General features: G+C 44.8%; 1 pseudogene; it reads left to right on the plus strand.

Moving 5' to 3' along the window:
* Positions 1-18,767, plus strand: part of LOC105535961 — a 21,951-nt pseudogene extending 3,184 nt beyond the window's left edge.
* Positions 18,768-25,693: the final 6,926 nt, after the last annotated feature.

The following is a 25,693-nucleotide window of genomic DNA, read 5'->3' on the forward strand; positions in this document are numbered from 1 at the left end:
AGCTTGCAGTGAGCTGAGATCCGGCCACTGCACTCCAGCTTGGGCAACAGAGCAAGACTCCGTCTCAAAAAAAAAAAAAAAAGAAAGAAAGAAAAATACGCAGTTGTTCTTTGACCCAGATCTTATTTATTTTAAGATCTAAAGCAGGGGTGTACAATCTTTTGGCTTCCCTGGACCACATTTGAAGAATTTTCTTGGGTCACACATAAAATACACTAACACTAATGACAGCTGATGAGTTACACAAAAAAAATCGCAAAAGAATTTGGTAAAGTTTAAAGAAAGTTTATGAATTTGTGTTGGGCCACATTCAAAGTCAGACAATCTGGGTCTGAGGTTGTTTTCCTTTGAACTGGCTCTCCCACATTGGAGCCCATAGGTGGCAGTGGAAACTCACGGTTGAAATGCCTCTCTTTAAATGAGTGGTTTGTGGTGTGTGGTGTGTTGTGTGTGTATGTATGTAGTGTGTGTAGTGCAGTATGTCGTGTGTGTGTGTGTGTGTGCTGTGTGTTTTGGTGTGTGTGGTACCTATATGTATGGTATGATGTGTTTGATGTGTGTGGTGTGTATTGTTTGTGTGGTATATGGTGCAAGTGTATGTATACAAGTGTATGTGTGTATGCCAAGTATGTATGTGGTGTACATACACATGCATACTTGCATACAACAGGGTGTGGTGTGTTATGTGTGGTGTGGTGTGTGTGTGTGTGGTGTGGTTTGTGTGTGTGGTATAGTGTAGTGTATGATGGTATGTGATGTGTATGTGGTGTGTGGGGTATAGGGTATGTATGTGGTGTGTGCTGTGATGTGGTGTGTGTGTGGTGGGTGGTGTGATGTGTGTGTGGTGCACGTATGGGGGGGTGTGTGGTATGATATGATATGTGTGATGTGGTGTGTGTGGTTCATGTATGTGGAGTGTGTGGTGTGCTGTGGCATGTGTGGTGCATGTATGTGGGGTGTGTGGTGTGATGTGGTGTGTGAGTGTGGCGTGTGGTGTGATGTGGGGTGTGTGGTGTATGGTGTGATGTGGGGTATGCGGTGTGTGTTGTGATGTGGGGTATGTGGAGTGTGTGTGATATGCGGTGTAATGTAGTGTGTGCTGTGTGTGATGTGGTATGTGTGTGTGTGAAGCACAGGTGTTCTGGGGAGCGCTTGTCCCCCAGACGCCACTGGGAGGAGAGGAGCTGCTGGCTTAGGAAGCAGTGCCTGCCTGGCCTGGGCACTCAAGTGAGAATAGCAGGCTCAGCCCTCAGTGAGTCCGGCCCCTGGAGACCAGGGCGCATGCTTCTCAGCAACAGCACACAGAGGCCCGAACCCTGGGCAGCAACAGTTGCCTGGCATCATCGCCGCCCAGCCTTTCACTTCCAAACTTCCCATCTGGGTCACCATCAAATGAAGAGGAGCTGGGCCGGAGCGTGTTTCTATGGAAGCTCCTCGCAGGGCTGGAGGGCCTTTCTCCTCTAAACTCCTGTGCTTTCTGTCATTGTCACTGGCCAGCGAGAAAGCAATGTGCGTTGCCTTTTAAGTCTGTTTTTATGAACTCCCATTGATTGGGGGAAGCCAGCTGAGTAAGTGGCACCGCTCTCCCCTCTCACCTGTGGACAGGTGAGCGTGCAGCCGCACTCTTTCAGGGCTCCACTGCCAGCGGCCCTGATGTAGCCTCTCTGCTGGTGGTGGGGGATAATTATTACGTGCTGGTATCACTTCTTTGGAAAGGACAATGGAAAAATCTGGCCCCAATCCTTTAGCCTGGGGCATCTGATAAGAAGGTTCTGGGAGGGGTTGATAACGAAGTTCTTCCAGATAGAAATGCGGTTTACGAACAAACAAGGTGTTGGAAGAAAGGAAGGACACACCCACAAACGCCTAGGTGCCCTTGTGGCCTGGAGGGGTTACAGTGCGCCAGAGCACTTTGCTTACCGCTGTATGGGTTTCTGGGAGCCCCACTTCCTCCTCTATAAAATGGCCACATTGCCTTACATATCCCAAGAGCATTAGGAGAATTAAGTGAGATCATGTGTCTGGGAAGACTTTGTAAGCTAAAGCCGTGGGTGTGGTGTCTGCTGATGCTGCTGGCATGCACAGTGTTTTCTGGGAACCACCGCTGCTCCAGCATCCTCTCATCTGGGCTGAAGCCTGCTCCTTCCTCCTCGCCTTCCAATAGCCCCTCAGAGCTCAGCCTGCAACGCAGGGAATCTGGCATTTCTGCCAGTTGGAAGGCACAGTGCATGAGTACCCACCCCCGCCAGCGCCCTATGCCAACAGCCCCCTACTCCATCGCCCCGTCTTGCAGGAGTTATTCTGCAGGCTCCTGACTGCTGGCTTGGCCCCTTGGCCTTGTGGAAAGTGAGACAGCATAAGCCGTGGCAGCTCTGCAGAGCTGGGGTGTCAACACTTAACTATTCTAATAAGAACACTGAGAAATTTGCCCTGGGTGGCCTCTCGGTTCCATCCCTGGTGTGCATTTGTTTATTTTGGAGCCTGGGAGACAGCAAGCGCTGGGCTCGTTCACCCACATTCTGGGCCTGGGCACATTGTACCAATGTTACCCTTCACCTCGGAACAAGCCTGCTGGTGCCAGTGTTCCTTTGGTTTAGCCCTGGGGACGCAGCACGTCCCCATTAGCTGGACACAAAACCAAGGCTTGAAAGAGGGAACCGCCTTACTCTGCAATGCTTCTTGGCTGCTCCCTAGTGAACCTGACCTTTTTCCTTACTTATTTGTGTCACAATCTATACATATCTGGTTTCCTCTTACTCCAGGGTCAGGCTGCAGGTGAGATGCCTTGGCTTGGACACATATAGATACACTGAGCGCGTTGGTTAGACTCTAGACACTATTTATCACTAAAGATAACTTGTTCTCCCAGAAAGGCAGCTCTTGACTTCTCGTCGCCCTCTGAGGGGCTGCCGGGCATGCCAAGACATTCGGGTGTGCCGCCAGAGTTTCTTTTCAAGACAGACACCTGTCTACAGAACTGTGGTTACTCAACTTCTCCACCCCGTCAGGAGCCAAAGAACAGTTCCCATAACTTCAAGTTCAGGAGACCAACAAGGCATCTAGACTTCTGGAAAAACTACCTGGGTTTGCATCGCTGGAGGGATTCGCATCTCCTCTAAGTGCTATCTTCAACCATACAACTCTCCGGCGCAGACCATGCCGTCTTCCCTGCTCAACCAGGGAAAAGCAGTCGTCTGGAAGGCACTGCACCTGCTTGGAGCCATGGTTGATATAAAATGAGGTGCAGGAGAATTTCTCTCCTCTGAGGTGTCTTTCCTGGGGTGTAGGTAACTGTGTGGCCCCAGTGCACACACAGGCCAGTTTGTAAACCGTGTGAGCTCTTTTGAACTAATCACAATGAACTTGTTTGCATGTTGAACAGAAAAAGATAGTTGTCTTCCCCTCTTGTTCAGTTTTTTTCCTACACATTCAAACAATAATAATATATTAATAATAATGGTGTTTGTGTGACCTAACTCCAGCAAACAAACTCAAGCAAAGGGCAGAAAGGTGGACAGGTGTACCCCAAGCTCGCCGGCCGAGCAACTGCTGCCTTCCCCGGGGCTGCTCCAGGCCGTCCTCTGACTCAGCGAGGCGGCAGCGTCCTGAGTCACAGCCCCCCTGGGGAGCTTGCACCTATCCAAGGTTTGGAGGGCATCTGCAGGTTTGACTTTTTCGGAGACATCCCTGTTCAATGTTAAACAGGCTCCACATAAGAAAGCCAACAGTGTGCAGAATGTAGTCCTCACTGTCAGTAATAATTGCTACCAAAACAGAGAGAGGTGTCAGTGCCAAATTTCCTGAGAGTTTACTAAGATCAGAATTGTCTTTGTGCAACACTTCTCTGCGAGTGTCCACAGGCAGTGGGACAGAGCTAGGGAGGAAGACCTCGGGGCAGGTGCTGGGTAGCACCTGTCAGACTTGTGTCTCAGCGGCGACAGAGCGGCAGCCGGCGCGGTTTACTGTCGCGGGCAGAGAGGAGCTGTTCACGGCTGCTAGCTTAGTAATTTGTAGATAATGAGCTCCTGGTAGAAGCCTGTGGGTTTCAGAGCATATGCTCCAACAGATGGGCTGGCCTCGGCAAGGGTGGGGGTGCACTTGGACCTGTCAATCACTGACTTCCAGCTTCTGGGAGGGAACAAGCCCGGGAGAAGGCAAGGTTAGCTGCAGAAGCACAGTTCCACACAGGTTGGCCATGGCCCACAGTGATCCCCTAACCTTGCAGGAGCTCCTGGAGCCCCAGGCTCGGCTTCAGATCAGTCTCAAGTCATTTCATGAGGGGAAAACTCTCCACTAGATCGATGGTTCTCCAAGTGGGTCCCCAGATGGGGAGCAGCCCCAGGAAACTTGTCAGATATGTGAATTCTAGCCACTCCATGCCTGGTGGGTGGGCAACTCGGGTAGGTCCCTCAATCTGTGTTGGAGCAAACCTCTCAGAGGATTCCCAGACGAGCTGAGGTTTCAGAAACACCGAACAAGCTCCTTATCCACATAAGGACCAGAAGCGTGTGATTTCCTCCTTTCCACCGTGATTTCTGAGGCCCAGTGTATTGCTGGACACAAAAAGTGATCCAAGTGGAATTTTTGGAGGGGCTGTGGGAGGAAAGGGACCCTGCAAATCATTTCAGCGTCACTCCTCAACCTTGTTTCAGATGGAAACGTTGTAGTAAATTCCAGAAAGAGAACGTCTGGTGATGAAGGTTATTTTCCACACTCAGGAGCAGGACCAGCACCTGCCCCTGCAAGACTCCTGGAAGAGCAGATTCTGGAGAGAAATAAAGGACTAACTTCAGCTCAGTCTTGAATTTGGGAATATTCCTTTTATTAATAAAACAAGATTAAACCTACAGTGCTATGGATCTTGCTAATTAGAAAAGGGGAGCAAAGGAAAACACACACACACACACAGAGAGACAGAAGACAAACCAAAATCCCAAATAGTTACTGAAGAAATCGTTGCAGAATCAGTGCTCCAGGTTGGATTGGTGAGACTTCCATCACCAACCCTGCGCATCGGAGTCCTGCAGAGGCTGTTGCAGAGGCTGTTGCAGAGGCTGTTGCAGAGGCTGTTGCAGAGGCTGCAGGCCATTCTCAGGCACAGGCTTTGGTTTAGCTCTGGGAAGGCAGCATGTCCCCATTAGCTGGACAGAAAATCAAGGCTTGAAAGAGGGGACCGCCTTGTTCTGCAATGCTTCTTGGCTGCTTCCAAGTGAACCTGGCCTTTTCCCTTACTTATGTCAGGGTCTAGTGGAGACCCTGAGCCGACCCAGCGTCAGGAAGCTCGTGCTACCCGTCCCCCTGCCGCACGACCCCACCCCAAGCAGGGGACATGCCCACTGCTTTGGAAGTCGAGAGGGGGACAAGAATGACATGGCGCTATACGCCAAATTGGCTTTTATTAGGTGAAGTGTTTCTCCAAGTCACTTACACTGACTGAGCTTTTAGTTTCTTCATCTGTAAAATGGAGCTATTAATACCGCTTTCAAATACATTTTGCAGGTGTTAAATGAGACGTGCTGCAGGTAGCATCTGGCCCAGGCTGACACTGCAGTTTTGAGAGTGTGGGTTGCCACCCATTAGTGGAAAGGAAAATCAATCCAGTAAGTGATGGTGCGAATTGATTTGTTGTTGTTGATTCTAAATGATTTACTGGAGGTTTGTATTTAAATCTTCTGAGTCATATTTGATGTTAACTTTGTTATAGTTTTTCTTTATCATACATAGTGAGGGTAAGCTTTTCACGACACTTTTGTTTCTGTTGTATCTCAGACACAAATGTATTTCTTACTTGGGGTTGTAGACCCAAAAAATGGAAAAATGTTGTATTAGGTGGACAATAAATATCTGTCTCTTTCCTCCTTCCTTCTTTGTCCTTTCATCTGTCCCGTAGAAAGTCAGGGCGACCACCTCTGTCCCTCTGGCATCAGTGTTAATGGTGGATACAGTGAAACGGGGGGAGGAGTCATCTTCGTTGGGTCAGGGTGTATATCATTACCTTAGCATGTGGCGTGGCTGCTTCTCAGCTCTATGGAAGGGAAGTGGTGGACCAGCACACCACATGTACTCAACCAGCCCCTGGAGGGCCAGTGGGACCACAGGAGGCCCCAGAGCGAGGAACTGGGAGTGCTAGTGGACTGCTCATGGATAAAGAAGAGGGACTGGGGTACCCGCCTTACTTACTTTCTTGCCATAATGTTCTATCATGCAGGTAGTTAGAAAAGAGTCCAAAACTCAGACGACATCAGGAAGTAGTGCTGTGTGAGTGTGTGTGTGTGTGTGTGTGTGTGAGAGAGAGAGACATGTGAGAGGTGTGAGTGTATGAAGGCGGCCAGGGAATTCTTAGCTGGGGCTGCATGGGAAATTGTCAACTAGTGCTGCATCACCTGTCTTAATATTTGAAGAAAAAGCGAATATGAGTGACCTGAACAGACCAAAATGGAAATGAATGGCTGGGTGATAGCCTGAGATGAAGGGTCACTGGGCTGCAGGGACAAGAGCCCATCTAATTAACTGAAGACCCTCTGTTGCCAACACTGTCAGAAATAGTGACTGCCCCGGGTGGTGGCTTCAGTCCCTCCCCCACCCCAGCCCCGCACAGCTGGGGACGCAGGCCCAGCTGTCACAGCACACTGGCCCTCATTCCACTGAACAATGACCTTGACTCCTGGGAGCAGGAGCCACAAAGATTTAATACATGTCCCACCCTCCTCTTGGTGGGCCGGCAGCCGTCCAGCACGGACATACTGCAGGAGCTGCCACTCCCTCCTCTTCACTTCACGGGAAGTCATCCCTCTCCCGGTGGTACGGTGGAGTCAATTGGGCTTGGAGCCATGAACAGACCATGGTCATTTAGGCAGAAGCTCCCTCCCTGCTCCTCCGCTGCTGGTCCATGGTGCAACTTCCCAGGCCTTACTCCTGAGAACTAGGACCATCTATCTGGCCTGAGATGCGGGAAGGGAAGCCTGCTTTCCAGAGAATGCAGCTGGTGCCTGACTTTGGCCAGCTCCCCTGGGCTAGGCTGCCAGGCAAGACAGCATCCAGGTGAGCAGCTAAGCAGCTGCTTCTGTAGCCCCTTGCTCGCAGCTCAGGGCAAGCTGTGTTTTACGACTGCTGTGGAAACCTAGCACCTTGAAGATGGTGGCAGGAGACCTGCTAAGATGTTCCTCTCCCCTCCAGGGCGATGTTTTTCAGGCGCTTGGGGTTTCTCCCTTCTACCAGAAGCCTGGGGGAAGCAGGATGTCTGGACAGAGGGGGAAATACATATCTCGCTTTCCTTTTCCTTTTATTCTGTTTTTTTCTTTTGGCAGTTGGAGTTCAAAAGAAATAAACTGATGTTTATCTGAAGACAAAAGATCTTACCCAATAAATTTTCATTGCAAAGGCATTCTTAGAAATATTTTGGGAAGAAACTTGCTAAACTGTGATGAACTTACATTAAGCATTTAAAAAATGGTCTGAATAAGTTAGAGTCACATCTTACAACTTGCATTTTCCTTTTCTCATCCCATCAGAGTATATGTTAGCTAAACTAGCAATTGACTTAGACTTTGAGATGGGAGTTAAGCTAAAACCAAACTTTGCTTTCGGGGCTGCAGGTGACACACTGATATTATGACTACTTTCTGACACCCCATTGTCAAAATTCCTTCAGTTTAAACATTCAACTCCACTTTTATCTTTAAAAATGAATCTGGCCGGGCGCGGTGGCTCACACCTGTAATCCCAGCACTTTGGGAGGCCAAGGCGGGCAGATCATGAGGTCAAGAGATGGAGACCATCCTGGCTAACACGGTGAAACCCTGTCTCTACTAAAAATACAAAAAACTAGCCAGGCACCATGGCAAGCGCCTGTAGTCCCAGCTACTTGGGAAGTTGAGGCAGGAGAACGGAGTGAACCTGGGAGGCGGAGCTTGTGGTGAGCCGAGATCTCACCACTGCACTCCAGCCTGGGTGACAGAGTGAGGCTCCATCTCAAAAAAAAAAAAAAAAGGATCTTAATTTTTTTGTATGGCACCCACGAACACTTCATTGTGAATTCATCCATTCCAAAAATATGAATGGAGTGGTGTTAAGCCTTGTAATTCCAGCAACCTTCCTCTTTAGCAGTGTGATGAAAACATTAGGACATGGGCTTACAGTCTTGGTGGTACATCAGGACCACCTAGAAAGCCACCTAAAATTCCCAATGTTTAGGTAATCTTACCTCTGGGTATTGTCCTAAATAATTTTTTTCTGAGACAGAGTTTTGCACATGTCGCCCAGGCTGGAGCACAATGTCACTATCTTGGTCCACTGCAACCTCTGCTTCCCAGGTTCTAGTGATTCTCCTGCCTCAGCCTCCCGAGTAGCTGGGGTTATAGGCACCCACCACCACGCCTGGCTAATTTTCACAGTTTTAGTAGAGACGGGGTTTCACCACCATTGGTCAGGCTGGTCTCAAACTCCTGAACTCAGGTGATCTGCCTGCCTTGGCCTCCCAAAGTGCTGGGATTACAGGCGTGAGCCACTGTGCTCAGCCTGCCCTAAATAATTGAAAGCAGGGGCTTGAACAAAGATTTGTACACCCATGTTCATAGCAGCATTATTTACAATGAACAAAAGGTGAATACGACTCAGGTGTCCATAGATCAATGAATGGATAAACAAAACGTGCTCTGTCCATACGATCAAAAGTTAGTCAACCTTAAAAAGGAAGGAAATGCTGACACATCCTACAACATGGATGATCCTTGAGGACATTATGCTAAATGAAATAAACCAGTCACAAAGAGACAAATATTGTGTGATTTTACTCATGAGCTACCTAAAGCAATCAAATTTACAGAGACAGAAGGTATAATGGAGGCTGCCAGGGTCTAGGGGGAGAGGAAGATCAGCATTTGTGGTTTAATGGGTATAGACTGTCCAATGGGTATAGAGTTTAGTTTTGCAAGATAAAAATTGTTTCAGAGAAGGATTGTGCTGACAGTTTCACAACAATGTGAACGCACTTAAAGTCACTGAACTGTGCACCTAAAAATAGTTAAAATAGCAAATTTTATGTTATGTTTATTTTACCACAATTTTTGAAAACCTAATGTTTAGTCCCTACCCCAGATTAATTGGATTCCTGGAAACAGATCCCAGGTACCAGGCTCCGCTGTACAGCCCAGATGGAGAGCTAGTGCCTCAGGTGATTTCACAGCCATGAGAGGTCAGCGGGTTTCCATTGGGGCTTCAGTGGAGTTGAGGAGGCTTGCCTTGAAGAAACTGATATGCTGCAAATAAGTAAAACAGAGAAATTCCCACCGGTTCTCCAGATTACTTGTGGAAGTATTAATGTCTCCTTTGGGAATCCACTTCTGAATTTACATGGATATTCACCCTCAGTTACCCATGGTCACTTGATTTAATGAATGTGTGTTGAGAACCATGATGTTCCCACAAATATCCCTGTCTGCATCCTAGTCAGGGAGATAGAGTTTAATATCTATGCAAAATGTACACAGTACACTAAAAGGTGGTAACATTAATTAAAAACATTGAGGAAGTTAAAGGGAATTAAGAATGGGAAGATAGGGTGGTAGAATGAGGCGGTTATTTGGAGGTTATTATTTTTAAAGGGTCTATTTTGACTGGATACTGTGAGGCTAAAGACAAGAGGTTTTAATTACGTAAGGACTGTACTCTAGTGAATACATTTGTTTCTCACGGGAGTAGAGATTAGCAATTCTGAAACAACTTTACCTGTGTACTAGAATTAAACAGATCAGTAAATAAATGATAGATGATGAGACCCAGGATTCTCACCCACAGAGAAAGAAGTTACAAGTAAGCAAGAGGGGAAAAAAATGCTAGAATAGACTCTATTCTTCTGGTTTGTAGTTGGAGATATCAATATGAATTCTATTTATTTTAATGTGTGCACAAAGGAATATGCAGAAATAAACACATATGTATGTTTACACATGGGTTAATACACATACACTTTTTTTTTCTATTTCTGCCTGCTGAGAGGACCTAGAAACTGTGACATCCTAGTAGCAATAAGCACACACACCAGCACCTAGAATTTGGTGTCTAAAATCATTCTCCAATAAAAAGAACCAGGACTCCACAGACAATGTCTGATGCTAGGGCTGGGGAAGGGAAAACAGAAGGTGAGCTTGGAGCCTCTTATTGTGCCAGAAAGTGAGAAAGTGATTTAAAAACAATTGGAGGTTGGAGGTGGTCGTAAGAGTATTTCAAAAGGAACAAAACTGAAGGAGCTACCAATGGTCATAGCTGCAACAACTTTAGCAAGAGCTGACGAGTTGATGGGTGCAGCACAGCAACATGGCACAAGTATACATATGTAACAAACCTGCACGTTATGCACATGTACCCTAGGACTTAAAATATAATAATAATAATAAAAACAAAAAAAGAAATGACTATTGTATTTGATTGTAACCTAAAGAATAAAATAAATAGCCATGAGTTCATGTTGATATAAATAAATGACTACATAAATAAGATAGGAGAGAAGAAACACATTTTTCCTATTGAATGATTCCAATTAATAAATGCAAGAGGACTGAGAGAAATGGAAATCACCGTGAGAATCCCACAGCAATAACTGCTGCAGGCAAGACCCACTGATAAATGCTTGATATTTCCATAGTCTCAAAGCATTTACCCCCAAATATTTCCTAATTACTGTGGTAGTTTAAAACTATTTCCACAAATACTTTAGCATTCTTCTTTCCTGGAACTGAAACTTAGTTGCCCTCTCCTGAGCAACAAAGCATGGTATGGGAAAAATAGTGACTTTTCAGTGGAGAAAACTGACTGACACCACCTTAACCAAGTTATGAGGGTGCACAGGCAAACAAGTGAAGGGGTGAACATGATATTAACATCACAGGTGGCTGATATCACTCCCCCGCTCATCTGTGATGAAATGAGGCAGACACAGCCCCCCTATGGAATTCTCCCTCAAGATTCACAACTTCTGTGGCACCAGGAGAAAACAACAGACAACCCCAATATGAGGGAAATTCTACAAAATACTTGATGAGTATTATTCAAAAGTATCAAGGTCATAACAAACCCTGAGGGACTGTCACCAATTCCAAGTGACTAAAGAGACATGACGACTAAATATGGTGTAATATTCTGGATGGGAACCTGGAAGAGGAAAAGGCCAGAGTGAAAATCTGGTGAAATCTGAATAGTCTGTAGTTTAGTGAGTTGTGTTGTACCAATGATGAGTGCACCATGGTTTTCTGAGATATTGACATTAGAGGGAGCCTGGGGAAGGACCAGAAATTCTCGGCACTCCCTTGTAACCCTTTTGTAAATTTGAAATTATTTCAAAACAAAAAAGCTACCTAAAAAGAGAAGGAACCACTGGCCTTACAGGGGTTTTGACAAGTAATAAAAAGTAATTGCCTGCATGTAGCCGGACTTCCACACGAGAAAGCCCGAAGACTGGTTCCAGATGCTCCTCTGTGAGACCAGGCCGGCCTGACCCCTTCTCTGTGGCTCCGTGACAAAGGCTGACAACTGTCCCTCTGGTGATGGGTGAGAGAAAATGAGGGCAGAGGGACAAGTTTCTTTCCACCACAAAGCTGAATCAGGGCTGGACCACGGCCCCCTCCACAGTAGTGAGTTTCAATAGGACAAATGTGATCTGTAGACATTTTCTTGGCTGGAAAAGAATCAGGTCTGACTGGAGGCATCTGTCAACTTGAGCTGGATACAGATCAAAACGGGATGGTTGTGGACTCCTGAAACTGCTGTTGGGGTCTTCAGTTTAGTCTTGGTGTCTTCATGTTTTTTTCCTTCTGATTTCATCTTCACATCTCAGGCCAAGCAATCCATCCCCAGCAAGTAGCAGATGCACCCTGCTGGCTAGTAGAGAGACGCCCTTACTCATCAAGACAAAAACCAAACTGCAGGAGAGGACTGCTGCCATCTTGACATAAGCATTGTTTTAAGTTTGACCATCAGTTTCATCTACATGAATTTCATGTAGAAATAACCTTGTAGAAGTCTACAGGGGCACAGGAGGGCAGTCAGGGTTGGGGAAGGGAAGAGACAGCTCTGATGACCTGAAAAAAGATCCATCGGTAGGCCGGGCGCGGTGGATCACATCTGTAATCCCAACACTTTTGGAGGTCGAGGCAGGTGGATCCCAAGGTCAGGAGATTGAGACCATCTTGGCTAACATGGTGAAACCCTGTCTCTACCAAAAATACAAAAAATTAACTGGGTGTGGTGGCACCCGCCTGTAGTCCCAGCTACTCAGGATGCTGAGGCAGCAGAATAGCTTGAACCCAGGAGGCAGAGGTCACAGTGAGCCAAGATCGCGCCGCTGCACTCCAGCCTGAGCAACAGGGCCAGACTCTGTCTCAAAAAAGAAAAAAAAGAATTCAGTGGTGATTCTAGGATTTATCTAGATTCCCTCCAGTCCCTCTTTCCTCTTCCTCCCAAAAGAATACGGAATGAATAGTTGTATGAGTTGAGCCCATACAAAGTGTAAACAGTCATTGACATCATATCTGTAATGGAAAAGATGCAGGAACACAGGAGACCTGGCTCTGGTTTGAGCTTTACTGCAAACTGTGTCTCTGGATAAAGACCTCAACTTTTCTAGGTCTCATTTTCTCACCTATTAGCCAGTGGGGTTGAACAATGGTAACTTCTGGGGCTTTTCTCCTGGTATCTCAGGTATAATTTTAGGAACCAGTGATAGGACTCAGTGAAGTTTTAAGTAGAAAATTAATGAGTATTACAGACTCCATCTAGCCCATGGTATCTCAACTTGTTCACACACACTGCACAGTATGCACAAAAATAGAGGTGAGTTAATGCAAGTACTCTCTTTAGAATTTCTCAGTAAGCCCAAGATGAAAGTTGGCAGAACATTTATAAAATCTTTCCATATGATGCCAAGAGCCCTCCCTCCCTCCTTTCCTTCCTACCTTCCTTCCTTCCTTCCTTCCTTCCTTCCTTCCTTTTTTCCTCCCTCCCTCCTTCCCTCCTTCCCTTCCTACCTTCCTTCCTTCCTTCCTTCCTTTTTTCCTCCCTCCCTCCTTCCCTCCTTCCCTTCCTGCCTTCCTTTCTTCCTTCTTTCTTTCCTTCCTTTCTTCCTTCCCTCCTTTTCTTTCTTTGTCTCTCCTTCCTTCCTCCCTCCCTCCCTCCCTCCCTCCCTTCCTTCCTTCTTCCTTCCTTCCTTCTTCCTTCCTTCCTCCCTCTCCCTCTCTCTTTCTCTCTTTCTCTCTTCCTTTTTTGAGATGCAGTCTTGCTCTGTTGCCCAGGCTGGAGGGCAGTAGCTCAATCTTACCTCACTGCAACCTCTGCCTCCTGAGTTCAAACAATTCTGTTGCCTTAGCCTCCCAAGTAGCTAGGATTACAGGCTTGCCTCACCATGTCCCACTAATTTTTGTATTTTTAGGAGAAACAAGGTTGCTACTAAAAATTGGCCCAGGCTGGTCTCGATCTCCTGGCTTCATGTGATCTACTTGCCTCCATCTCCCAAAGTGCTGGGATTACAGGTGTCCATTGTGCCCAGCCAGTCTTGCCTTTCATAACAAGGAAATATATGTGGGGGGTGTGTGTGTGTGTGTGAGTGTGTTAATCAAGTAGGTCAGTTTATTGCTCTCTGACAACCTCCTAGAACTGACTCTTACATAAGCAATATTGAATCCTCTGGGTTCAAAGAACATAACTCTAAATCTGAATGATTAATTTTGGTCTCCTTTCTTTTCTAAGACAAGAGACAGCCCTCTAATTATAGCATGCCACAATAAGAAAATCAGCCTGATTAATTTAGTTGAAAATTAATTACTTTTCTTTACCCAGGACAGCTAATGAAAGGCTTTGCTCTCTAAAGACCACCCTTCCCAGCCTGACTGAGGACTCTAGGGACAGGATGAGGAGGCACACCCCGCTGGGCCAGGCTGCCACCCCAGTACCATATGGGCTAGAATGACTTATGGGGTAAAGAGAGATGAAGCACAGGAGCCCATCACAGAATGCATGACTGGGTCCTGCTGGGCCGTTGAGCAATAGTGTGCTTGCTGTGTGTGCAAAGTGGCAAGGCAAGAGGAAGCTTGGCTGAAATCAGCACAAAATGCAAAAACACTTCCTTAGTGACCTGGCTTACCCTCATCAACATGTGAATTCTTAGTGTTAGCGAAGGGTTCCAGGGTGCTCTCAAACATCAAACACTGCACAGATACCAAACCCACACTTTGACAAATGTTAAGGAGAAACAAACAAAAACCACTTGCTCATAAAACACAGATGGATTGAAAAGACTAAGAGGAAAATAATCTGGGCAAAATAAAATTGGAGTTAGTAAACACAGCACATGCAAAAACTGTTTGAGACACTGGAAACAAAAATGCTAGGGTCAGATCACCCAGCCCTGTTGTTAAACCTCTTATCTCCACCACGAACAGCCAATGACAGTGCAAATTCCACATAAGGTAGCGTGCATTGCCCATTCTATAAAGGAAAGCCCAGGACGTGGGCCACTGTGGCGCAGGAAGACCCTTCAGAAGCACAGTGCATGCACACAAGGTACTTCCGGTATGCAAGCGACAGCTGTTTCCAGCTCACTATGCCTGCAACTCATTTGTGTCCACTGTATTCCTAGCAGCCTATGGCCTTTATAACTAGACCAGAGGAGGGTCTAATAAACTTCAGTCTGAAAAGAGAGTCTTGTAAAACAATTATGAGAATTGCTAGATTTGGAGATCATTCTTCAAATATATCTCTTTCAAAATATTTGTGGTATTCTTAAGCATTGTGCAATGTTTTAACATTTGAGTCTCAACTTTACAACTCACTTATTGGGAGGTCCTTGCATTTACCAATATTTTAGCCATTATGAAAATAGAATCTGGAGGGCATTTTCCTTAATATCCTTCAAGATATTTGCTATTTTATCAATTATTTACTCAGAGTAATTACACCAAGAAATCACTGCCCTTCATCATTTTAATCCTAAATAATAACAAATGCATGGATTCTCTTTGGAAGAATGTCTCAAATTTCATAGTGAAAAAACTGCAAACATACAGTCAGTAGGAATGCTAATATTTACCCTCAGCAAACCATTTGACATTCCAGATTAAAATAATAAGGTGGCTTAAATTTGTAAATAATTTGATGATTTTGTGACTCTTAGGTATCAAAATTGATGTACATTTTCTCATCAGTAGTCTGAGAGCTATTTTGAAAATGAGTTCCATACAACTCACTGTACTTGCTATACACAACTCTACTTGCTACAAACTGCCCTCAATTACCACTTGTTCTATAATCCAAACTGCTCTGTCACCATCTGTCAGCAATGAGGTGGCTTGTTGAGGTTAGAGAGCAGCAGGAGGCAGGACGGTGCTTAAGATAATCTGAACCGGCCGGGCGCGGTGGCCCACGCCTGTAATCCCAGCACTTTGTAAGGTTGAGGGGGGTGGATCACTTGAGGTCAGGAGTTCAAGACCAGCCTGCCAAACGTGGTAAAACCCTGTCTTTACAAAAATACAAAAATTAGCCGGGTGTGGTGGCGCTGTAATCCCAGCTACTTGGGAGATACTTGGGAGACTGAGGCAGGAGAATCGCTTGAACCCGGGAGGCAGAGGTTGCAGTGAGCCGAGGTTTTGCCATTGCACTGGGCAACACAGCGAGACTCTGTCTCAAAAAGAAAAAAAAAAGAAAGATAATCAGAACCTCCAACCCCACACCCAAAACACATTATTTTATTTCTAGTCTTCCTAATAAGTCTTAGATATTTGTCCTACTGTATGGTCTAAAATCATCTGTCTTCAAAGCCGCCCCACCTCCTTGGAAAAGAAATGTAACCAGAGACTGGGGTTCTGATTGAACTTGAGCTTGATCCTGAAGAATCCCATAAGAAAATGGATGCTACAATTCCACATTTAGGTTGATGTTGTTATCTGTTTGATCTCACTTTACAAATGCTACTTCCCACCATGCTCCTTCCTCCATTGTTTGACACATATTTCTTATACTTCAAGAGGCAGCTCAATATTCAGTTCTAGGAAAAATGGTCGTGGTTCTACTATCTCATTCTAAGTTAGAATTTTTCTCATGTGCTTATATAAGGTGTGGTGCTTACCTCTATCTCAATACTTACCGTATCGTTTTGGAAATGGCTATTTGTTGATTTTACCGACCAATTTCAGTGGAAGTCCAACGATACATCATTTATTTCCAGAACTTTATGCATAAATGGCACTGAGCGTGGACTGAAAGCCTTGTGAAGGCAGCCATGCTGAGCGCCTCACTCCTGCAATATCCCTACGCCTGGTCTGTCCCTTGTCGCTTGCCAGGCACTGAACACATTTTTATCCAATGAATTAATGAAGTTGCACTTAGTATAAAAAGCATAATGTACTTTATAATTGATGCTGGCATAATTACACAAATCTCTTGTAGGAAAAGATATCCTACAGCAGAGGCTGGCAAACTATAGCGCCATTGCCTGCTTTTGTATCCTCGCCAGCGAAGAACCGTTTGTGCATTTTCCAATGTTTTTTTTTTTTTTTTCAAAAAAATCTAAATGAGAATAGCATTTTATGATATGTGAGAATTACGTGGAATTCAAATTTGGTGTCGGTAAGTAAAGTTTTATTGGCACACAGAGTCTTGTTCATTCACTTGTGTACTGTTCATGGCTGCTCTCCCAGGGCAATGGCAACAACAGGGCTGAGCAGCTGTGGCCAACACCAGATGTGCGTTCTCCTTGCCTTGCACTCTGCTGCACTACAAATTGCAGGGACGGCCTTCCAGCGCTGCTTGCAATGCCATACTATGGCATTTTATTCATTTAATTTCAGTGCATCTTCTTACATCCGCCAAGAAAGGATGAGAAAAGCGGACTCCAAAAGTCACACTTTCAAGGCAGAGTGGAGTGTAGATCATTTTGTTACTAGATTAGAAGGCAAAGCATGTCTTTGCTATGCGATGATCTTATAGCTGTGCTAAAGAGTATAATACACATTGACGTTATCAGGCAGAGCACCCGGCATGGTATTCTCAACTGCAGGCAGGAAACCGATAAACTTTAAAATAGAATAATACCTTTTCCAGAAAGAACACTTGTGTGAAGAGTTGAGAACATTGAGAGGAGCCTCGAATATTAACTGAAAAGCAAGTAAAAAAGTATAAAACTATTGTAAGCAATTATAAAAGGCAAAATTATAAACTATTAGACGATGATGGAAGTTATCTGTATCAGCTTGGGGATGAGAACGCTCTTTAAACAAGACTCAAGTTTTACAAACTCATAAAAAATTTAAAATTGTCTGCTTCATTACATGAAGAACTTAGATTGTTCAGAAAATACTAGAATATCATTATAAAAGAATGCAAATTAAAATTATACCTGTTAGACTGGCAAAAATTCAAAATTTCCTATCTCACTAATAGGCCAAGACTGGGAAGAAACAGGTCCTCTTTTTCACTATTGATGGGAAAATAAATTGGTCTAGCCAAGTCACCTTACAAAGTGAATTTCAAGATGTTTTCCTACATTGTCAGTACCCACCACTGCTCCAAGTTATGGGAGTGGGAAATCGCACTGAGACCTACTGAGCCAGGCTGGGCAGGGCCCGAGGGAGCCGCATGGGGGCTGCCCCCTGTCCTAAGCCCGCCTGCCCACCTGTCACACCGCTTCTGCCTCCTGGTTCCCACCAGTCCATCCACCTCTCTGGGACCACTGGGCGGTAGCCAAGGAGGAAGCATGCCGGCCATCTGCTGAGTGCTGCTGGCCACACTGCGGGCAGTGCTGGCCCAGGAGGGTAGCCTACACTGGAGGTAGTGAGTGATGTGTTAACCAGGATACTGCATTCCCCTCACCTGCCCAGAGGGAGAACCTGAAAATCATGCCACTGTCCACTGGTTGCACAGGACTCCTGGTGCAGGCTCACGCCCCAGCAGATGGGCTGGCGTGGGAAGGAGGCTGCTTCTGAGGTCGGTGCAGCTCTGCGACTCTGGAAACTCTTCTTGCTGCGGGGCTGGCTGCCCAGCAGGTCTGTGCTTTGCTGGTGGATGTTTCTCCTAGGAACCCCAGTTCTCCTGCTTCTGGAAGAGCCCTCTCGGTGACATTGATTGTGAATAGAGTCCTCGGAGTCAAGGTTCTGAGTCAAAGCTGTTCTATTGGTGAGGAAATTTCAGAACTGTCAGGCAGAACTCTTCCAGGAGCCATGCCAGTATTCTCAGGAGTCCCAGAAGCTCTGCCAGTGGCAGTGCCAGAGGGAGACTACTCTTTCTATACAGTGTCCCTGTGTGTCACCAACAGTGTTGGGAGCAAGTTCAGCAAAACCCAAGTGTTGGAGGGTTATGGAATCCTGCAGTCTGACCCACCTGTCAATGTCACAGTCATTGCTGTGGCCAGAAAGCCTTGCTGGCTCAACGTCACCTGGCAAGACCCCCAGTCCTGGAACTGGTATTTCTGTAGACTATGGTTTGAACTTTGATACCTGGCTAAATAGTAAAAGATGTTCATAATGTGGATGGCCAAGGATCTCCAACATCACTGTGCCATTCACAACACCTGGAAAGGCATGAGGCACCAGACACAGCTTCAGGCCCAGGAGGAGCTGGGGCAAGGCTTGTGAAGTGAGTGGAGCCCAGAGGTCAAGGGCACCCTTTGGGCAGACTCCAGGAGTCCTCCAGCTGAGACCACCTCCACACAAACACCTACTAATAATAAAGATGATGATAATATTCTCCCCAGAGATTCTGCAAATGTAACAAGCTTCCTGGGTTAAAGAAGACATGGAAGTTGCAGGGTCTGAAAGAAGACAAGATCAGCCTGCAGCACGCACTGGCTGTGTTCTTTGGGGTGGCTGGTCCCAGAGACACCTAGACCCACCCCATTACTTCTTCCTCTCATCTCCCATCAGTGTCCCCTAGCAGCCTCGAAATTGACGCCACCCTCAGCCATGGCCGACCAGATGCCAGGGACCTGTGGAGCCCTTATGACATCAGCAATAGAGACTATCTCTTCCCCATATAGCTGGCCAGGTGGCACCTGACAGGTTGGGTGTGTAAACCAGAAAAGTATCTGAGGCAGCTCCCTATCACTTTAAAAGTGTGTTTTGCCAATGTTAAGAACACGCCTCGAAGAAACAAACATGGAATCATAGAAAGACTTTGGTCTATGCCTTTTTCCAAAGATGTTTTTGAGGGTTTTTGAGTATTTAAATGAGACAAGCAGGCTGGAGGGGGAAGAGTGAGGATATGGTCACATAACAGAATTCACATGTGACAAGAGAAAAGGAGCCGGCAGAGGAATAGTCCATGACATATTAATCTTGGGCTCAGTAAGTTAGCACTTTGCATAAGATAAGGTGAACACAGAGCAGCTACCTGTGGAGATGTTGAACCTTGATCTGTAGCTGTCTGCTTAGGAACAAGATGAAAGGAAGCTTCTTGCATGCCTCAGGTTTCTGCTCATGTTCTCCTTTTGGCACGGTGAACTGGGGTCCTGAGCTCTTATTTTCCTTTCACAGGTGTCAGGCATGCTGCACCGTGTGGATGATGGAGTGCAAACAGACTCAGCAGAAGTCGCCTCTCACTGGCCTGCCAGCTCATCTCAGGGGGTGGGGCCTTTGGTTTCACTGTTATGGAAGAGCCTGGCAGAATGTTCTAGATAGACCAGATGAAAATTGGGCTGCTGCAGACATTCAGAAGGAAGAAGTGGTTGAGTTTTTAAATCTCCTTTCCCAAATGCCCTGCTCAGTTAGAGTGAGCTCAGGCCACCGTGAATCACGAGAGCCATATCAATGCTCTGTTGGACGCTCAGGCAGACAGAGCCAGGCAGCTGGGAGGGGGGCCTCTGTGTGAAGAAAAAGCTGCTGGCTGCCTACCCCCAACACTTCTGCACAAGCTGCACCACTGGGCAAGTGGGATGGATTTCCAGCCAAAGCTTTCCTCAGTCACCTTGCTCCTGGTCCACTGTGTGGTTACATCTTCCAGCTCAAATTCTGAAACCTAAGTGCCTTTGCAATTCTGTGTTTCTGGGCCTGAGGATGGCTTTTACTTAAACCACCTAGACTAGGAAAGAACCTCTTTCTGCCTTTCTTCCCCACACTTAAGAAACAACTAGGGGAGTGGGGGAGTGAATAATACAGTATCTCGGAGTCTGATGGTTTTAAATGGGGAATTATAATTAGGTCTTCATTAGCATTTTGCTAAATGTAAATGATATTAGGCATTTGCTGAATACAGAAGCAAATGTATTGGCTTTGGGTTTCAGGACTTCAGGAGGAGAGAAGCAGAGGAAGGAGGGGAATGGGGGACAGGATCTTCATGGCCCCCTGTAATAGGGGAGGTGAGAGGGACCCCAGCCTCTGAAAACCAATGTCCTCTGTCTCCCACCTTCCCCAAAGGAGACCTGGCAGTAGGGAGGGCTTCAGCCAGCACTAAGATCAAAACTGTTGTACTTCAGCTTTGTTTTCAACTGAACCTGAGTAGCTAGGGAGGATATTCTAATATTAGGGAAAATGATGTGGAAAAATAAAAGAACCTGGCAAGAATGCATTTCGATTTGCCTTTTTAAAAGACCACCAATTTCCTTCATCTTTCTCTTGGGAAGGTGGAAGATCCAGTAGTCACTGTGTCAGTATAGAAATAACTTTGTGGGGGAAGCACAGGAACCTTGTTTAGCTCAAAAGCAAGTCAAGTGAAAAAGGAGGAGGAGAAAAAATAATTTTCCCTGTTAGAGAAAAGATTCTAGTTTCATTCTGTAATTATAGTCCGCCTCTTCTCTAGGGGAAAAGCAATTGTGAACTCCCCAAGGTGGTTATGAAGGAAGAGAGTACGATTCCCTGTCCTAGTGCTGAGAAGTCTCCCCAGCTCTACCAGGCAAGGTCCTAGAAATTCCCCACCCTGAAAGCTGTGAACCCTCTGCTGTCAAAGGGGAAGTTCATTAAAAAATAAAAAAGGCCCTTACCACTATGCCTTCACCTTTTTGTTTAGGTCTTCGACTTGAATTCAGCCCAGCTAGAATGAAGCACCCATTAACTGTCCAGCCATGACACAGCGACTGACCACTTCAACTGAGTTTTCTGTCCAGGATTTGAAGATTCAGTGATATTACTGGGTACCTAGACAGTTAACCCTCAGGTACTGGGGTATCCCAGAGTGGAGATGTGATTAAAATCAGTCGTGTAACCACAGACCCAAAATTTATCAGACCACAGAAACTTCGGAGTACTCTACCTTTTTAGAAAACCAACTACCACCACCAGACGGTGTAAAAGGATAAAAATGACCCAGTCTTATTTACTGTTTGCCAGGTTCAAGCTGTTAAAATCTTCCGCAAGTAGAGATTTTCATCGTGGGGTTTGTCTGTGCATTTTAGACTCTGCTGCTGCTTGAGGCAACTTACCTTAAGTTAACAAAATTCAAGCAAGCATGAGCTGATTTTTTAAAGCTAAATGAAAAATAAAGATTGGCTGGGTGAGGTGGCTCACGCCTGTCATCCCAGCACTTTGGGAGGCTGACGTGGGAGGATCACTTGAGGACAGGAGTTCAAAACTAGTCCGACTGATATAGCGAGATCTGGTCTCTACAAAAAGAAAAATGCTTACAAATTAGCTGGGCGTGGTAGTGTGCACTTGTAATCCCAGTTACTCTGGAGGCTGAGATGGGAGAATCAGTTGAGCCCAGGAGTTCAAGGCTACAGGGAGCCATGATTATGCCCTTACATTCCAACCTGGGCAACAGAGTGAGACCTTGTCTCAAAAAAAAAATAAGTAAATAAATACATAAATAAACATAAGCTCCCTGTTTCTAAACTCCTAAGAGATTGTTTTCTTTACTCATCTGCATTAAGAAAACTGAAGGAATTTGCTTTGAGGGTTACAAAATCTTTAGAAACTGTTGGTCTCCATTTATAAAGATGAGGAGATAATCATATTATTTAGGTCCCTGGAACCAGATGTTTAATACTCTTCCCAAAACTACAGGTGAGAACTTGTTAGGGTAATTGTGGGTTTAATATAAGCTGATATCAAAGAGATGTAGCTGTTATACATTAGCAAACATTCATGACAATAATAACACAGCAATGCAGCTAACATGTATTAGACTGTTACCCAGTGCCTCTCCCATAGCTAAGCACTTCATAGTGTGGGGAGAAGTGATTGGCTATGGTTTTATGATGCCTAAGGCTCTCCTCTATGGGCACAACCACCCCATCCTACAAACTTTCAGCTTAGTAAGATTGGCATAGATGGTATTCAGCTTTCCTTCATCTTTATAACCTGGCAGTAGTGTATTCCCACCCCCGTCGTGGGGATGATCAGTGCATAAGCCAAGATAAAACATGAGAAGAGCATGAAAATATTGAAACAGACAAGCTGACACTTTTACATGAGCCTAATTTAATGCTCCAAATTATCCTCTAAAATCAGTACTGCTGTTATCCTCGCTGGCAGTGAAACATTAGGCATTAACTCCCTCCTATGGCTCATGTTAGCACTTCTCAGTGCTGGCTCCTTTTCCTGGCATTCAGCACAGGACTTTCTTTTCTTTTCTTTTCTTTTTTTTTTAGTTTTTGAGATGGAGTTTCACTCTTCTCACTCAGGCTGGAGTACTATAGTGCTATCTGAGCTCACTGCAGCCTCTGCCTCCCGGGTTCAAGCAGCTCTCCTGAGTCAGCCTCCTGAGTAGCTAGGATTACAGGCGCCTGCCACCACACCTGGCTAATTTTTTATATTTTTAGTAGAGACAGGGTTTCACCATGGTAACCAGGCTGGTCTCAAACTCTGACCGCAAATGATCCACCCGCCTCAGCCTCCCAAAATGTTGGAATTACAGGCATGAGCCACCGCGCCTGACCAGGACTTTCCTAAAGCAGCACCTTCAGTGTATGTGAGGTTCTTCAAATGTTCCAGAGCCACTGCATCTGTTCTCCCCACTAGAGCAGTCCCACTTTCCCCTCAAGCCATGTCAGTAATTACATAGAACAACAGAAGTCACACAACTCCAAGACCTCCAGCATGTGAGATAAGATGCTTCAGATCAATGTTTAAGATGGTGCTTTTTCTCCAGCAATAAATTTGAGTCATTGCACATTAAGAAAATATTACACTGTCTCCATCTTATTTGCTAAGAACAAAATAACCCTTCTTTTAAAGTCGTCCTCAAAATTAGGTCTGCCACTTCCATTAAGAGTATAATCTTGGTATTTTATTGCCTTTTAAAGTTGCTTGTTATTTTAACTCCACCATTTTACAATTCAAAGTTGCTTCTATAAAACCAAAGGTTATCATAGGAGAGGCTTTGTGAAAGCCTCTGAAGGAGCCTGACTCCTGGTTCCCTCCCTATCAGGGAAAACACCAAACCTGAAAGGACACTGTGAGAATCCCTTGAGGTGACAGGTTCTGTCTTCAACCTGCTTGCGTAGGGCTGGTGACTCTGGCAACCAGGCCCTCATAGGAGGGAAACATAAAAAAGGGAGCTTTGACATTTTCCTCCTGGTACTCGGCACATCTGCCCTGGGACACAGTGCCTGTGGGACTCTGGACCCCAGCACCAGATGTCCTTCTGAGAAAAGCCCAGTGGCGGAGAGAAGTTCCAGAGGAGGGAGGGGTGGAGCCAAGAGAAGAGCTGGGGAGATAATGGAGTAGGCAGCTCCAGAAGTAATTCAGAGCAGAAGCCCCTGCTGTAAAGGTGCTTTCGGGACATTTTAACCAGCATATCGTCCCTTTTATGTGTGTATGACCATGCCATTGCACCAGAACTCTACACATCTAAAGAAGCCTAAATAAAAGATCTCTATCAACTATTTTAAAGTAAATATTCTAAATGATCAAAAATGCATTTGTTATAGGTAAACTGGCAGCCAGCAGCTTTTATTGTTTCTTTGTAATTCGTAAAATAATGATATATCTTTTAATCAAGAACAACTTAGATTTCAGTAAATCTAATCTTTCAACACACACACACACATATTATATTACAGATATATAATGCTTACAAATCTGGGGAAGGATATTGAGGTGTTTGCCAACATATTTGAAAACTCAAATGAAATGAGTTATTTCCTGAAGATGGCTAAATTGGCAACATTAGCCTTAAGAAGTTACAGAAAGCTAGAGAGGATTTTTAAAATAGAAAAATGCAAAAGAAGAAGAGAGTCATGTGGAAGGTCTGCTTTTTAAAAGAGATCCAGCACACATGATTTTAATGTTGGCTTCTGTTTCCTCCAGATTTTCTCCAGAGAGAGGAAAGATTTCAAGTTCATTATTCTATGAGGCTATCATAATTGGAATATCAAAAGTAGACGAGAATACCACACAAAACAAAACCTGTGGACAAACTCTACTTCTTAAAATAGATGCAATAATACTACCATAGATGCAACTGCAAGAAAAAAACGGCAGTGTAGTGAAACAATCATATCTCATGACCTAAAGGGCTATCTTGGGAATAGAAAGTGGTTCATCATTAGAAATTGTATTGATAAAATCCACTATATTAAGAGATTAGAACATCTTAATAAATTTCCCGAAAAGAGAGCAATGGGTAAAATTTGACATCGATTCTCATTGTGAAACAATCAAACAAGGAAGTCCAGGATAAAATAAAACCCCTGAACCCCATAAAAAATATATATACCAAAATCTGCAGCAGACTTCTAATTTAATAATTATTTTTAAAAATAGTTACCACAAGTGTTTAATCTAGAAATGGGATCATAACTGTAAATTAAGAAACAGTTATGTGTGTTGGAAAGAACATACGTACCCTGATTTGCAGCCAAGATTATACTTTAACAGTTCAAGAGAATCAATTGAATATATCTTAGAATAGTTTACTCAGAATAATTTACTAAGAATGTCCCATTCATGATAGCAAATAGCAAAAAATACTTAGTAAGAACACAATAGCACATGTACAAGGACCTATTATGAGAAAAAACAAAATTTTTGTGACACAACAGAGGGGAGAAAGTATATTCTTTTGGTATATTTTGGTATAAAGCATATTTTAGTATAAAGCTTCCAGTTTAAAAAAAAAATCTCTGGTAATGGCTTCATTTTCCGATGAAATGGCAGAGAAAAAAATATATGTATATATATCCCTTCTACTTCAGTAGCTCACACTTTCACTCTCTGTAATGGCTGTTAAACTCACCCACCAATTTCTCTCAGTTTCAGCTGCTATATTTTTTATTTCCAGTATGTGTATTCTATTTTTTTATATTTTTGTCCTCTGCTAAAGCATTCAATCCTGTGTTTTAATGCCTCCAACATATTAATTATATTTGTTTTAATGTCCCTGCTTGATAACTTCATCATCTGAATGTTCTGTGGATCTCTTTTCGCTGTTTACTTTCTTTTCTGTTGAGGTCAGGTTTTCTCTCCTTGAATGCCCAGTTATTTTTGATTGAATGAGAAACTTGGTGATAGAAAATTGTAGTTCTCATTCTGGTCCCTAGAGGATAAAAATCTTCCTGCAGGAAGATGTTGCTTCTGTCAAGAAGCTAGAAAAAGAAGCATCAGCACTCCTGCCTCGCCTTCATCCAATTAGAGAACCAGGAATTGAGGAACCCGAACCCTTGGAGAGGGCTGTTTCCAGGGCATTCTCACTCCTAAAGCGGACACTTCTGAGTTCCCACAAAACCTAGGGTGTTTACCAAGGTCCTTCCTTGTTGCAAGTTCCTGAAACTTGTAAGCATCTA

This window comes from Mandrillus leucophaeus, unplaced genomic scaffold (genome assembly GCF_000951045.1).
Source record: "Mandrillus leucophaeus isolate KB7577 unplaced genomic scaffold, Mleu.le_1.0 Scaffold152, whole genome shotgun sequence".
NCBI classification, from domain to species: Eukaryota; Metazoa; Chordata; class Mammalia; order Primates; family Cercopithecidae; genus Mandrillus; species Mandrillus leucophaeus.